This window comes from Chinchilla lanigera, unplaced genomic scaffold (genome assembly GCF_000276665.1).
Source record: "Chinchilla lanigera isolate Chin_1 unplaced genomic scaffold, ChiLan1.0 scaffold00176, whole genome shotgun sequence".
Taxonomy (NCBI): domain Eukaryota; kingdom Metazoa; phylum Chordata; class Mammalia; order Rodentia; family Chinchillidae; genus Chinchilla; species Chinchilla lanigera.
In genome coordinates, this window is record NW_004955577.1 from 930407 (window position 1) to 943531 (window position 13125).

A 13125-nucleotide genomic window follows, 5' to 3' on the forward strand; every position below is an offset into this window, starting at 1 on the left:
CGCCGTGGGGCAGGAGAGGCTGGCCCCGAGGCCGGCCAGGGGACATCTGAAGCTACCCGGCCCCCCAGGATATCTATTCCACCGCCAAGGGTCGGGGTGGGAGTGGGGGACCCTCTGTGCGGGCAGCGACCGCGCTGGCGGGGCCGGTCCCGCGCACCCACGTGGCCCAGCCCGGCTCCTGGGGCTGAGTGCGCAGGCGTGGAGGTGGGAGGGCGGCGGCTGATTTACATCCTCCAGGTCGAGGGGAAAACCCAGGAAGCGCAGCCCAGGCACTAATCAAATCTCAGGCTAATAATAAACCCCCTGAGTAATGAGAGGCCTGGGCCAGAGCGGGCGAGGGCCGGAGCCGCGGGCGCCGGAGGCACACTGTGAGTAGAAGGGACCAGGGCGGGCGGGAAGGGAGCTCCGGGCTGCGGGCCGCGCGTGCAGAGCCCAAGTCCGGGCGCTCTGGGCTGTGGCTCTTGCTTTCCACGAGGGGAACCAAGACCGGCGGGTGCCGCAGGCAGGATCGTCCCCTTTGGATGATGTGCTCCCATCTCCCCCCTCGCCGGGTCATTTTAGAGCAAATCCCCGACGTCAGGTGGTGTGGTTTATAGACACATCAAGATTCAGCTCTTAAAAATTCTAAACAGCCCCCAAACTAGCCATCATGCTGTTACCACTATTAAATGCTAGCTACGCAGCAGCCAGTCCGTGTCCAGATGTGCCTGGCTGTCCTGTTAGGGTTTTTTCAGTTTGTTCATTAAAATCAGGATCCAGCATGCCCCACATGAGGTGTTTGGCTGCACGGTTTTAACCCAGACGGTCCCATTATTATCGCTCTTTCTCCCTTGCTGATTATTCGGTAAGGCAAGGGGACCGCTTACCCTGCAGTTGCATCAGCGCGGGTTCTAAAGGTTTGCTCAACGGCAGCCGTTACCTGGAAGACCTGCTGCTTAGAGCGGATGAGAGGGCTCCCGTCCCTCCCCAGGGGTGGACCCAAGGCCGGGGTGGGAAGGGGCACAGCCTGGGTTCCTAGGCCCGCTCCCCGACAGCCTGGGCTTGGAGGGCGTCTTTTCTCTGATTCTCATCTGTGTCCTGCAACAACTTCCCCAGACACATCCCAAGCCCAGGGCTCTCGTACATGAAGTTTCTTAGACAGTGGGACATGCGGTGGCTGACAGTTCCGTGACACAGGGTGAAATCACCCTGAGTACAGGACCAGGAGCTGGGAACCAGCCAGAGTTGTGACCTGGCACCCACAGAGGCTGCCTGGGGCCCGGAGATGGGCCAGCCAGGAAGGGAAGAATCCCAGCTTTCACTGTTCATAGACTGGCTCTGTGACCTCGGGGAGACGTCCCCTGGGCTGTGACATGCAGAGCAGCCGCCACTCCCTAGATGTCCCTCAAAAACACAAAAGCGCTTTGAACCTGTCAGACCCTTTTCTGAAGGATCACAAGCAAAGCCCCTGAGAAGGCCTGCAGTTTTAAAAATGTTTGACTTTTACTTAACAAAAAATATTTTTATTTTAGTCTTTCTTACATTTTTACCAACATGAAATAGGAATAAGTCTTCTTGCTTGTAGTTCTCATACCACAATAAAAGCTAAAGCCTTTACAAATTGAATTAAAATAAAAATATAAAGCCAATACCATGCAAATGAACCACATTAATTTAATATATCATAGAATGCTGTTTTGCTCAAATAGAAAAGTGTTTTGCATAAAAGAAATACATTGCAGACAAGCAGCTGTAGTTTCAGATCTCACTCTGTTCTTAAACTGTTGCATTTTTTCTTAAGAACAATGGTAGAATGTTCCCATAAACAATTTCATTACACTGATACTGAGAATTTGAAGGCTTTCCTTCCTCTTTCAAGGTAATCAGAGCAGAGTCATAGCTCATCTTGCTGCATGTCCATTTTACAAAGGCGCAAATTGATTGAAAAATAAAAATGCCTTTACCAAAATCTGCAAGTGAGCATTGAACCCAGTTTGTTTCAGATTTGGGTCAGAAATACTCTCTGCTCTTATCGGTTAGGGTGCTTCTTCTGCAGAGGGAACCCACCAAGTCGTGGCGTGGGTGTGTGTAGGGCTTTTCTGAGTAACGTAAGCCGCTGTCTGGCTGTGACTTTCTTTAAGCATTTTCCTGCTTTGGCCATAGAGGTCTTTCTTGGTATATAGCACCTGGTAACTAGCCAAGCGTGCCAGGAGGCCCAGCAGAGGGCTCTAAGAATCGTCCCTCATGGTTGCTCACTGCTTCAGCGTGCTGGGGAGAGGCCACCCCGTGCCTGAGCCCTGTCGTAGCTGAGTGTGAGCCCAGCCTCAGGCTCTGTGAACAAGAGGAATTCTTCCTTCCCTCCCTGTTCACCGGTGGAGCTTCTTTCTCAAGCTTTTGTTCCCCCTGGCTGGTGTCACTTTTGAGGATTTCCCGCCTCTCTCTGAGACAGACTGGTGGTTCTAGGGTCTCACGGAGGCCCAGGTGGGGGTGGGGGCAGAGAGCTTCCTCTGGTCAGTTGAGAGTTCTCCGTGTGGTCAGTGGGGGTTCTCCACAGGTCCAGTCCAGTGGCTCTGGTGGCTTGCAGGCCAAGAATGGGCCCTGGGGCCTCTCTGGGGCTGCCCTTGTGCCACAGGCCTGCCGCCCACTGAGCCATCAAGGCAGTGACTCCAAGGTAGGGCTTAGTTCCTTCCCTCTCATCCCTCTACCCAAGTTAAAGGAGATCTCTTTTTAATTCTGCTTGATCCTTGCATTTTGAAATTCACTTCTGGATAGGTAAATAGTCACGTGGTCTGACAGCCAGCGAGGATAGAAAGACGGACAAGAAGAAGTCCTCCGTCCCTCCTGTCCCTCATCTGCTCAGGGCCTGCCTCCCCAGGACAAAGAGCATTATGAGACACAAGTTGCATGCCCTGAAGTTTATCTGCTTAAGGTGCACAGTTCCACATTTTTGTGTGTTTACTGAGCTATGCAGCCATCACTACAAACTAATTTCAGAGCATTCCGTACCCGCAAAAAGAGGTGTTGAAACCCTGTAGTACTGCCCACCTTAGCCCCGGACTGCCATGCACCTCCCCACCGCTATGGTCTTGCCTGTTTGGGACATTTTGTAGCAGTGGAATCAGGTGATGTGTGGCATACTGTGACTTGCTGGCCGCTCTTAGTGCAGTGTTTTCGAGGATTGTCCATGTTGTGTCAGAGCTTCATTCCTTTTCATGGCTGAATAATACTTACTTATGGGTAATCACACTTTGCTTATCCACCCACTCACTGGCGAATGTTTCCTCTCTTCGGCTCATTGGTGATGCTTCTGTGAACGTGTATACAACGACGGTGGCGTCAGTAATTTGTGTGTCCGTGTCGGGGGGCAGGTTGAGGATTGAGTCCAGGGCTTCGCACATGTTAGGCAAGCACTCTGCCACAGAGCTACGTCCGCAGCATCTTCATTGTCTTTTAAAATAGCTGCATAACAGTCTAGTAGGTAAGTGTACTGTAGTTTATTCATGTCAGTCCCCTACTGGTGGATACTCGGGTGACCGCCAGTCCTTGGTTATTACACACATTGCTGCAGTGTATTCAGCAGTTTGGCCTATAGGACAAATCTGGATTTAATCCCTGGTCATCGGTAATTTTGATGCCCAGTGTGCTCCGTGAGGTCAGCCCCACTCACCTTCCATAATGAGGGAGGGTACGCTTTCCTTATGGCTGTGCTAATAGAAGGTTATTCAGCCTTTGGATTTGAAAAACTACTGGGGAAAGATGGCGCCCATGTGACTGTGGTGTGCCACCCTTTCTGGAAGAGAGTGTGCATCTTGGCATGGTAGTTCTGTTCATCGTAGGTGGTCTCCTCATGATCTTTGCCCATGTTTCTACAGAATAGTTGGTCTTTCTCTGTTTATCCCTGATAGAAGAGTTGCAAGTATTTTGTTCCCACTTTTCTTGTGTCTTTGGACTTTCCTTAAGGCGTTTGTGTCCATGAAGAAGGTTTTTGCTTGTTTGATTGCTTATTTTTTGCCATTTTATCAATCTTTTCTGTTATGGATTTTGGATTTGGGGGGTCACAGTTAAAGGCTGTTCCTACTCCAAGGTTGTAAAAAATCATCTAATGATTTCTTCTATATAACTTTTTTATAGCTTTATTCTCCTCACTTTTAAACTCTTGCTTGGGTTGTTTCTTTCATCTGGGAGAAATTATTTCCTTTGTGTGTTTCTGCCTACTCACTTTCTTCTGCATTTGGAAAGCAAGAGCCGGGATTCCTGATGTCCTGTCTGGAGTCCCGCTGGGATGGAGGAGGCACAGCCGGAGGGGTTGATGCAGGCTAGGAAGGGGCAGCCGCGCCGCTCCCACCGCTGAGCTCCGCTGGGTTTGTGCAGAGGACAGCTACGCACAAGGGAGTCACCCAGCCAGGAGTACCTTCCGAGTGCCTGGCATCTGGGGAAGCACTGGATTCAGAGAGGAATAAAACAACAGAAGGAAGTAGAATATTTTTTGATGTATGCAAACATAAAAATTATACTCATTAGTGGGTTACACGTGATGTTTTGACACGTGCCTAAGTTGCGTATTTAAATCACATTGTAGACAAATCTATCTCCTCAAACACTTATTTTTATGGTAACAACTTTCAACATTCCTTCTGTAGCTTTTGGAAATGTAAAGTATGTTGTCTTTATTTGTGGCCATTCTCCTATGAGTGTCTTGCTCCTGTCTAACTGTAAGAATACTGTCACTAATATTATAATTCCTATAAAACAACCATTATTAGCCCATTATATTTTATACCACGTATGTGAGAATAACCATCCATAGTAACACCAGGTTGTAAGGCAACTGCGGTCAACCACACCCGTGGGAGAAGCCTATGCAGGCAGGCCGGTGATGCCCTCACAGGGGAGATAACCGGGGTCTTGTGCGGTCCAAGCCCTTTGCCAAGGTGACTCGGCCGTTCTGTGCCTGCCGCAAGCATTTGTCTCCTGCACACAGTCTCACTTGTGATGGTGAAGTGGTTTTCAGAATGAGCTAAAAGAGGCCGAAATTACAGCAGGTAGAAACAGTCGTCCCCATTCTATAAACAGGAAACTGAGAAGTGACTCACATGATTGTCTCAGGACCTAAACAAGTTCTTCTGACCTTAGACCTTGGGCCAGCGGCTCACACCCCTGAGAAAAGTTAGTGACAGGTGGGGATGGGGCGGCCAAGGGCAGGTCCCAGACCATTTGCAGTATTTCAGAAGGGCGTGGTGAGGTCACACACAGCTAACAATAAAAAGCCATCTGCCTTCTCCCCCACCTCTACCTCACTCAGCCTCCTCTTTCCCCGCCTCCTCCACAATCAACGAGAAAAGCAGCACTGAGGATGGAGCTCTGTCCTGCACCCGGGTCTCAGCGCAGCCTCCTCAGGTTACCGGCAGCACACTGCCGCCCCGTCTGCCCCCTACTGGCCAGGTCTGCAGTTAGTGTTAGTTTAAAAATGGGAGAAGACCCTTCTCGGTATTTTCCTAGAAGATCTAAAAACATCATATCACAGCAATATATGTGCACCTATGTTCATAGCAGCACAGTTTGCAATTGCTAAAATGTGGAAGCAACCCAAATGTCCATCCACCGAGGATTGGATAAGAAAATTGTGGTACTTTTATATAATGGAATATTACTCAGCTATAAAGAAAGATAAACTCAAGGCCTTTATAGGTAAATGGTCACAACTAGAGATCATACTTATAAGTGAAATAAATCAGACCTGCATGTGCAAGCACCACATTGTTTCAGTAGTGTAAAACCTGAAAGAGTTAATTTAAATAGGAGGTATGATAGACATTGTGAAATGATAGGAAAACACTCAAGGGTAAAGGGCAACTGGGGTGTGGGAAAAGAGAAGGGAAAGAAGGAAAATTTTGTATGTATGTATATACAGGATAGTTAACATAGTTGTTCTACTGTCTCCTATTTCTTTGCTGAAAGAAACTGTCAATGAGTCCTTGATTGATCAATATTGCATGTCTATCTATTTTCATGAGAAACCACTCTGAAGATATCAATATGTAATACAACAAGCATTGTTAATTTCCTACCGCTTTGTTTGTAACTCTGTGTTGTCTGTACTGTTTTTTTATTATTTTGTAAAAGGTTGTCTGTCTGTTAATGTTTTCCTCCTTTTTGTTTTTAAAATAAAAAAATAAAATATAAAAACAATTTACCATTCATGAAAAAAAAATTTAAAAATAAAAATGGGAGAAGAATCCCTCCCATCTGTGAAGCCTTTACTGTTCCCTCCCTTCAAGGCCAGCTACAGGTTTTCAGAAAATGAGGAGCCACCCCCCTCCCTTCCTCTGCTTCCTTTCTCCCCACAGACCGCTGTCCTCACCACCCAGAGATGAGGGAGCTGGCTATCGCCTTTGTGGCAGGAATTAGCCCCTTAAAAACAACTTCTCTTGATCTAAGTCGGGGCCAGCTTGGGACTCCGTATTCTAGGCAGTGGTGATATTATTAATGGCAACAGCTGAGGAGGTCAGGCCTTCCTGCTGTGTCTGGCACCATGCTGAGCTCTCACCCTGCAGATCGGCTCACAAGGACTCTACGATGTGAACCGCAGCACCCCGGTTGTACAGGTGAGGGCAGGGCTCCTCGGAGAGGGGAGGTTACTCACCAACCCTCACTCACCTCCTTGTGTCTGTACCAGTACTGTCCACCACTGAGCCGTACACAGACCTTTCATGACCTTTCTTTTCTTACTGGCCGCTTTCGTTTCCTGGAGTCGAGAACGCCTGTGTTTTGTGTGTGTATCGGTGACTTATTTCCGGCTAACAGATCCAGCTTGCCAACTGGTCAAACACTCCTACTCACCTAGCCTTTCCATGTTTCACTGGTGGCCTCCTCTCTCTCCTCCCTTCACTTAGCTGGGAAGGGGCAGCCCAGACCTACAGGCAGCTGTCCCTTGGACCTCCACCCCGCTGCTGACTGGGACAGTGCTTTGCTCGTAATCTGTGCTCCTCGTAATCTGCTGCAGGAGCACATCCCCAGGATCTCCAAGATCTGGTACATCTGCCTGTGTGTTCGTCCTCCCCCATGCTCCATTAGTAATACCTAGTGTTCTAGACTGAAAGTAATGTTTTTATGAATTTGAAACCTTGCTCTAATTTCTTCTTCCTTTCAGTTTGCTTTTCTGTGGTAAAATGTACATAACAAATGGTGCCATTTCATTACCATTAAGTGTATAATTCAGTGACATTAACACATGCACAATCACGGCTATCTATCTGCTTTCTAACTCCGTGAGCTTGCCCGTTCGGCTTCATTCCTGTACCTGGACTGAGGCAGCATTTGCCCCTTTTGTGCGCGGTTTATTTCATTCACATAATGACTTCAAGGTCCATCCACATTGGAGAGCGTGTCACTACTTCCCTCATTTTAACAGCCGGGTAACATTCCCTTGCGCACCTAGAACACACCCTGCTCGTCTACCACCTGCTGATGAGCTGCGGGATGCTTCCAGCTGCACCTGCTGTGAACAGGCCGTTCCGAGCATCGGTGCCAGGAGTCTGCTCGTATCCCAGCTTCCACATCTTTCTGATACTTACCTAAGAATAGAACTGCTGGGCTACCTGGTAGCTGTAAGTTTAATTTTTGATGAATTGCCCGACCGTTTTTCATACAGTCTACGTCACTGTCAGCTCTCATGGCAGTGTAGAAAAAGCCCAAATTTCTCCACATCTCCAATGTTTGTTTTTATATATTTTTATAGTGGCCACCTCAGCGAGCATGAAATGATGCCTCCTTGTGGTTCTGTTTGCTTTTCCTTAATGACAAATGGAGTTGAACACCCCTCTTCATGTGTTTATTTGGAGAAATGTTGACTTGGGTCTTTTGCAGATTTTTACTCATCTTTCTGTTGTTGAGTTTTAGAATTTTTTTCACATATTTTGAAACTAACTCCTTATCTGATATAGAATTTGCAAATATTTGCTCTTATTTGGTGAGTTGTCTTTTTACTCTCTCAATAGTGTCTTTTGATACACAAAAGTTTTTAATTAAAAAAATTTTAATTTTCATGGTTGTTGTTGTCTTTTTTTTTGAGACAGGATCTCGCTATGCAGTTCAGGCTGGCCTTGAGCTCACTTTGTAGCCCAGTCTGGTCTCAAACTTGTAATGATCCTCCTACCTCAGCCTCCCAAGTGCTGGGATTACAGGCGTGCACCACCATGCCTGGCTCAAGTTTTTCATTTTGATAAAGCTGCTTATCTAATTTTTTCTTTTGTTGCCAGTGCCTTTGGTGTTATATCCCAAGTGTCACTGGCAAATTTACTGTGTGAAGATGTTCTTCTTATTGTCTTTTAAAATTTTTGTACTTTTATTCCTGTGGCTTTGATCAATTTTGAGTTAATTTTTGTATTATGGTGTGAGGTCTGGTCCAGCTTCAGTTTTTGCATGAGGATGTCTAGTTTCCCTAGCTCTATTTGTTGAAAAGCCCATGTTACAACCATTGGTGGTCTTGTCAAAAATCATTTGATCATACATGTAGAGGTTATTTCTGGGCTCAGGATTCTATTCCACTGGCTTGTATGTCTGCCTTTATGACAATATCATACTGTTTTGATAACTTTAGCTTTGTAGCAAGTTTTGCAATTGGGAAGTTTGAGTCCTTCAACTTTGTTCTTCTTAAGATTGTTTTGGCTTTTTGAGGTCTCTTGCAATTCTGTTTGCATTTTAAAGATGTCTTCATTTTCTTTACAATCCTGAAGATTTTGTTAGAAAGTACATTAACTTTGTAAATTACTTTGCACAGTATTGCCCTCTTATCAATATTTAGCCTTCAAAGCCATGAACACAAGGTGTGTTGAGGTCCCTCTGGTTTCTTGCAGCTGTATTTTATAGCTCCAGGGGTGTGCTTCATTTTCCTCATGGTTAAATTTATTCCTAAATATTTTATTCCCCTTTATGCTATTGTAAGTAAAATTGTTTTGTTAATTTCATTTTAGGATTGTTTGTTGCAAGTCTATACAAATTCAACTGATTTAGTGTGTTGATTTTGTACCCTATAACTTAGCTGTTTTTTTAATTAGCACTAATTGTATGTGTGTATAGATTTTAGGGGTTTTTTACACGTACGATCACATCATCTGTGAGCAGAGGTGATTTAACTTCCTCCTCTCCAATTCGGATGCTTTCGTTTTCTCGCCTAAGTGCTGGGTGAGGGCTTCCCCTGTGTTGAGCACAGTGGTACAGTGTATGCTCTTGTTGTGCTCCTCATCTTAGTTTGAGCAGGACTCAGTCTTTCAGCACTGAGTGTGCTGCTGGCTGTGGGTTTGGTTTTTTTTTTTCTATATATGGCCTTTCTCTTGCTAAGGAAGTTTTTCTATTCCTAGTTTATGTTTTCTAATCATGAAAAGATGCTGGATTTTGTCAAGTGCTTTTTGTGCCATCAGTTGAGATGGATCATGCGGTTTTTCCATCATTTTTTAATGTGATGCATTATATGTATTTGTTTTTGTATAGCGAACTATTGTTGCATTTAGGAATCAGTCTCACTTGATAATCATGAGCAGTCTTATTAGTATGCCCTTAGACTCAAATTGCTAATACTATATTGAGGATTTTTGCATCTGAATAAATAAAGCACATTGGTTTAAAATTTCTGTGTCTTGTAATGTCTCTATTGGGCTGTTATCAAGTCTATTTTGTCTGACAAGAATATAGCTGCCTAAACTGTCATTAAGTTAGTATTTGCATGAAATATCTTTCTCCATACTTTTATTTTCAACATTTTCTTTTGATCTACATTAGGTCTTTTACAGATAGCATATAGATAAAAATGTAATCTGCCTCTGAATTGAAGGGTTTAATTCATTAACGTTGGATGAGATTACTGATAAAGATTTGCTTCTACCATTTATTTATTTTCTATATATCCTGTTTTTCTTCAATTTCTTCATTAGCTGATTTTTTGTAATATATTATTTTAGTTCCCCTTCCTTTCCTTTTCTGCACATTTTAAAGTTATTTTCTTAGTGCTTACCCTGAAGATCACAATTAACACCTTAAGCATGTGACACCCTACTTTGTGTAATATCAGTTTAGTTCCATTAACATAAATCTGCTCCTATATATCTCTGCCCTTTCTCTGTTATATTATCACAGTCACTTGTTTTCTTTTCACACATTGTGTATATATCAACATGGGTTTGTAATCATTGTCTTATGCACTGCTTATTAAATCATGTAGGGAAAAATAGGAGCTATAAATTAAACCAAAAGTCCTGTGCAATAATTATGGCCTGTATGTTTACCTATATAGTTATCTTTACTAATGTTTCTTATTTTTCTTGTGGGGAGTTCCAAGGTGCTTTCTGGTGTACTTGCATTTCAACCCAAAGGCCTCTCCTTAGCACTTCTTGTAGGGCAGGTTTACTGGTAATCCACTCCTGAGATTTTGCTTCTCTGGAAATGTCTTCCTTTCTCCTTCATCATTAACCTTCCCCAGAGTACAGTTTGTGACTGTTAGGTTTTTTTCTTTCAGGACCTTAAATATGTCATCCTGTGCCTTGTGGGCTCTGTGATTTCTGAGAACAAAACAGCTATTAATCTTACAGAGGGTCCCTTGTATAAGACAAGCTGTGGGTCTCTTGCTGCTCCACAGTTCTCCTGTCCCTGGGGCTCCATAATTTTATGTAACGCGTCTTGGTGCAAGTTTATCTGAGTGTTTCTTGCTTGGAGTTTACCGAGGTTCTCAAATACACTCATGTCTTTCTTGGACTTGGGAAGTTTGGGACCATTGTTTCTTTTTTAAAAACTGACATGATTGCACATACATCCTGGATACAGTAGAGTTTTGATCCATGCACACATTGTACAACGACTGCAGCAGGGTGAGTAGCACGTCCATCACCTCATACACTTGCCGTTTCTTTCTGTGGGAACATTCACCAGCCTCTCTTCCAGCTATTCTGAAATGTACAATACGTGATTATTAATGATAGTCACCCTGCTATGTGACAGAGCGTCGGGTCTCTTTCCTCTAATCTGCTCGTATCGTTGCACCCGCCGACCAGCTTCTCCGGCCTGCGGTAACCACTGTTCCACTCTGGAGTCCTGTGAGGTCATATTTTTCTATTGCAGACGAGAGCTCACGTGGTGCAGCATGTGTCCTTCCGAGCCTGACTTAGTGTCCTCTAGGTCCATCTATATCGTTCTAAATGACGGGATTTTGTCTTTCTAATGGCTGAACAGTATCCTGCTGTTCATACACTGCACCTTCTCTGTACATTTATCCACTGGTGGAGGTGTAGGCTGATTTCATGTACTGTGAACAGTGCTGATACACGCGGGGTGCATATGCGTGTCTCTGACATACTCATGTCACTTATTTTGGATCTGTATCCAGCAGATGGGCTGCTAGACCCCGTGGTAATTATTTTTTTAGGGTTTTTTTTTAGGACATCTGCACTGTTTCCCCTAAAGTCTGCACTAGTTCCCATTTCCACTGTCAGTGCGAGAACAGAGAGAGCTCCCCTTTCCCCACGGCCTCGCCAGGCTTTATTATTTCTTGCCTTATTCTTTTAATTTTTATTTTTTATTTTTTTGGTTTTTCTCTGGTACCGGGAACCGAACTCACGACCTTGCACTTGCCAGGCAGGCGCTTTTGCCGCTGAGCTAAATCCCCAGCCCCATTTCTTGCCTTATTGATGACAGTCATTCGCACTGGGGAGAGATGTCTCGTTGTGGTTTTCATTTGCATTTCCCTAACAGTCAGTTCCATTGAAGTTCTTTCATATACTTCTTGGCTATTTGTATGTCTTTCTAAATGTTTTTAGACAGAGTCTCACTAAGTTGCCCACTACTGGCTCAGACTTGGCAATCCTCCTGCCTCTGCCTCTTAGAGTGCTGGGGTTGCAGGTGTGTACCACCACACTCGGGGTTGTATTCTTTTTTAAGTGTTTTGTTGTTGGGTTTTTGTGGGTTTTTTTGGTACCAAGAATCAAACTCAGGACCTTGTGCCTACCAGGCAGGCACCATGCCACTGAGCTATACCTCCAGCCATGTAAGTCTTTTTAAAAGAAATGTCTGTTCAAATCTTTTGCATGTTTCCAATAAGATTATTTTTTGATAGTGCAATGTTTGAGTTCTTCATATATTCTGCAGATTAGTACATATAACATTTTCTCCTGTTCTGTAGGTTACCTGTATACTATACTCTGTGTCAGCCTTTTCATTGGATGCAGTCTTCTTTGTCTATTTTTGCTTCTCTTGCCTGTACTTCTGAGGTTCTCTCTAAAAAAAGTCCTTGCTTAAGTCAATATCTTGACACATTTCTGCTGTATTTTCTTCTAGTAGTTTCGTAGGTTTTGGTCTTCCATTTTATTCTGTAATGCATTGGTATTGATTTTTATTACTGGTGAAAGTTAGAGATCTAAATAGGATTCTAGTTTCTTTGGCATGTGTGTGGATATCCAGTTTTCCCAGCATCATTAATGGAAGAGAATTTTTCCCATCATATATTCTTGGCATTTGTATAAAAACTCAGTTGGGTGTAAATACATATGTTTATTTCTGGATCCTTCATTCTGTTCTAGTGATCTGTGTATCTGATTTTATGTTTTGATTATTATTGTAGTATATTTTGAAGTCAAATAGTGTAATGCCTCAAGCATTGTTATTTGCTCAAGATTGCTTTGGCTAATAAGGTCTTTGGTGGTCCATATAAATTTTTGTTTTTTGTTTGTTTTTTTGAGACAGGGTCTTGCAATGCAGTTCAGGCTGGCCTTCAGCTCACTTTGTAGCCCAGGCTGGCCTCGAACTCACAACGATCCTCCTGCCCCAGCCTCCTGAGTGCTGGGATTACAGGCATGCGCCACCACTCCGGGATCCATACAAATTTTTGAACATTTTCCCCATTGCTGTGAAGAATGTCATTGGTACTTTCAGAGAGATTGGTTACAATTAGTGAACAGTTAAGTTCATAGGCTGCTTTGAGTAGTATGAATATTTTTACATTATTAAATGGGAATTCATGGAACACAGATTCTCTTTCTACCTGTTTGTGTCGTCTTGAATTTCTTTTTTTTTTTCTTCTTGAATTTCTTACTTCAATATGTTATAGTTTTCTTTTTTTTTTTAATTTTAAAGAATAAAAGAAGGATAACATAATAATAGGGG

General features: G+C 44.0%; 1 protein-coding gene across 1 annotated transcript in view; it reads left to right on the forward strand.

Annotated features, from left to right (window-relative positions):
- Positions 1-205: 205 nt before the first annotated feature.
- Positions 206-13125, forward strand: part of Tnfrsf13b (tumor necrosis factor receptor superfamily, member 13B) — a gene marked incomplete at its 3' end in the record, with an annotated part of 41087 nt that continues 28167 nt past the window's right edge. Inside the window, 1 exon segment of the mRNA XM_013509632.1 lies at positions 206-368.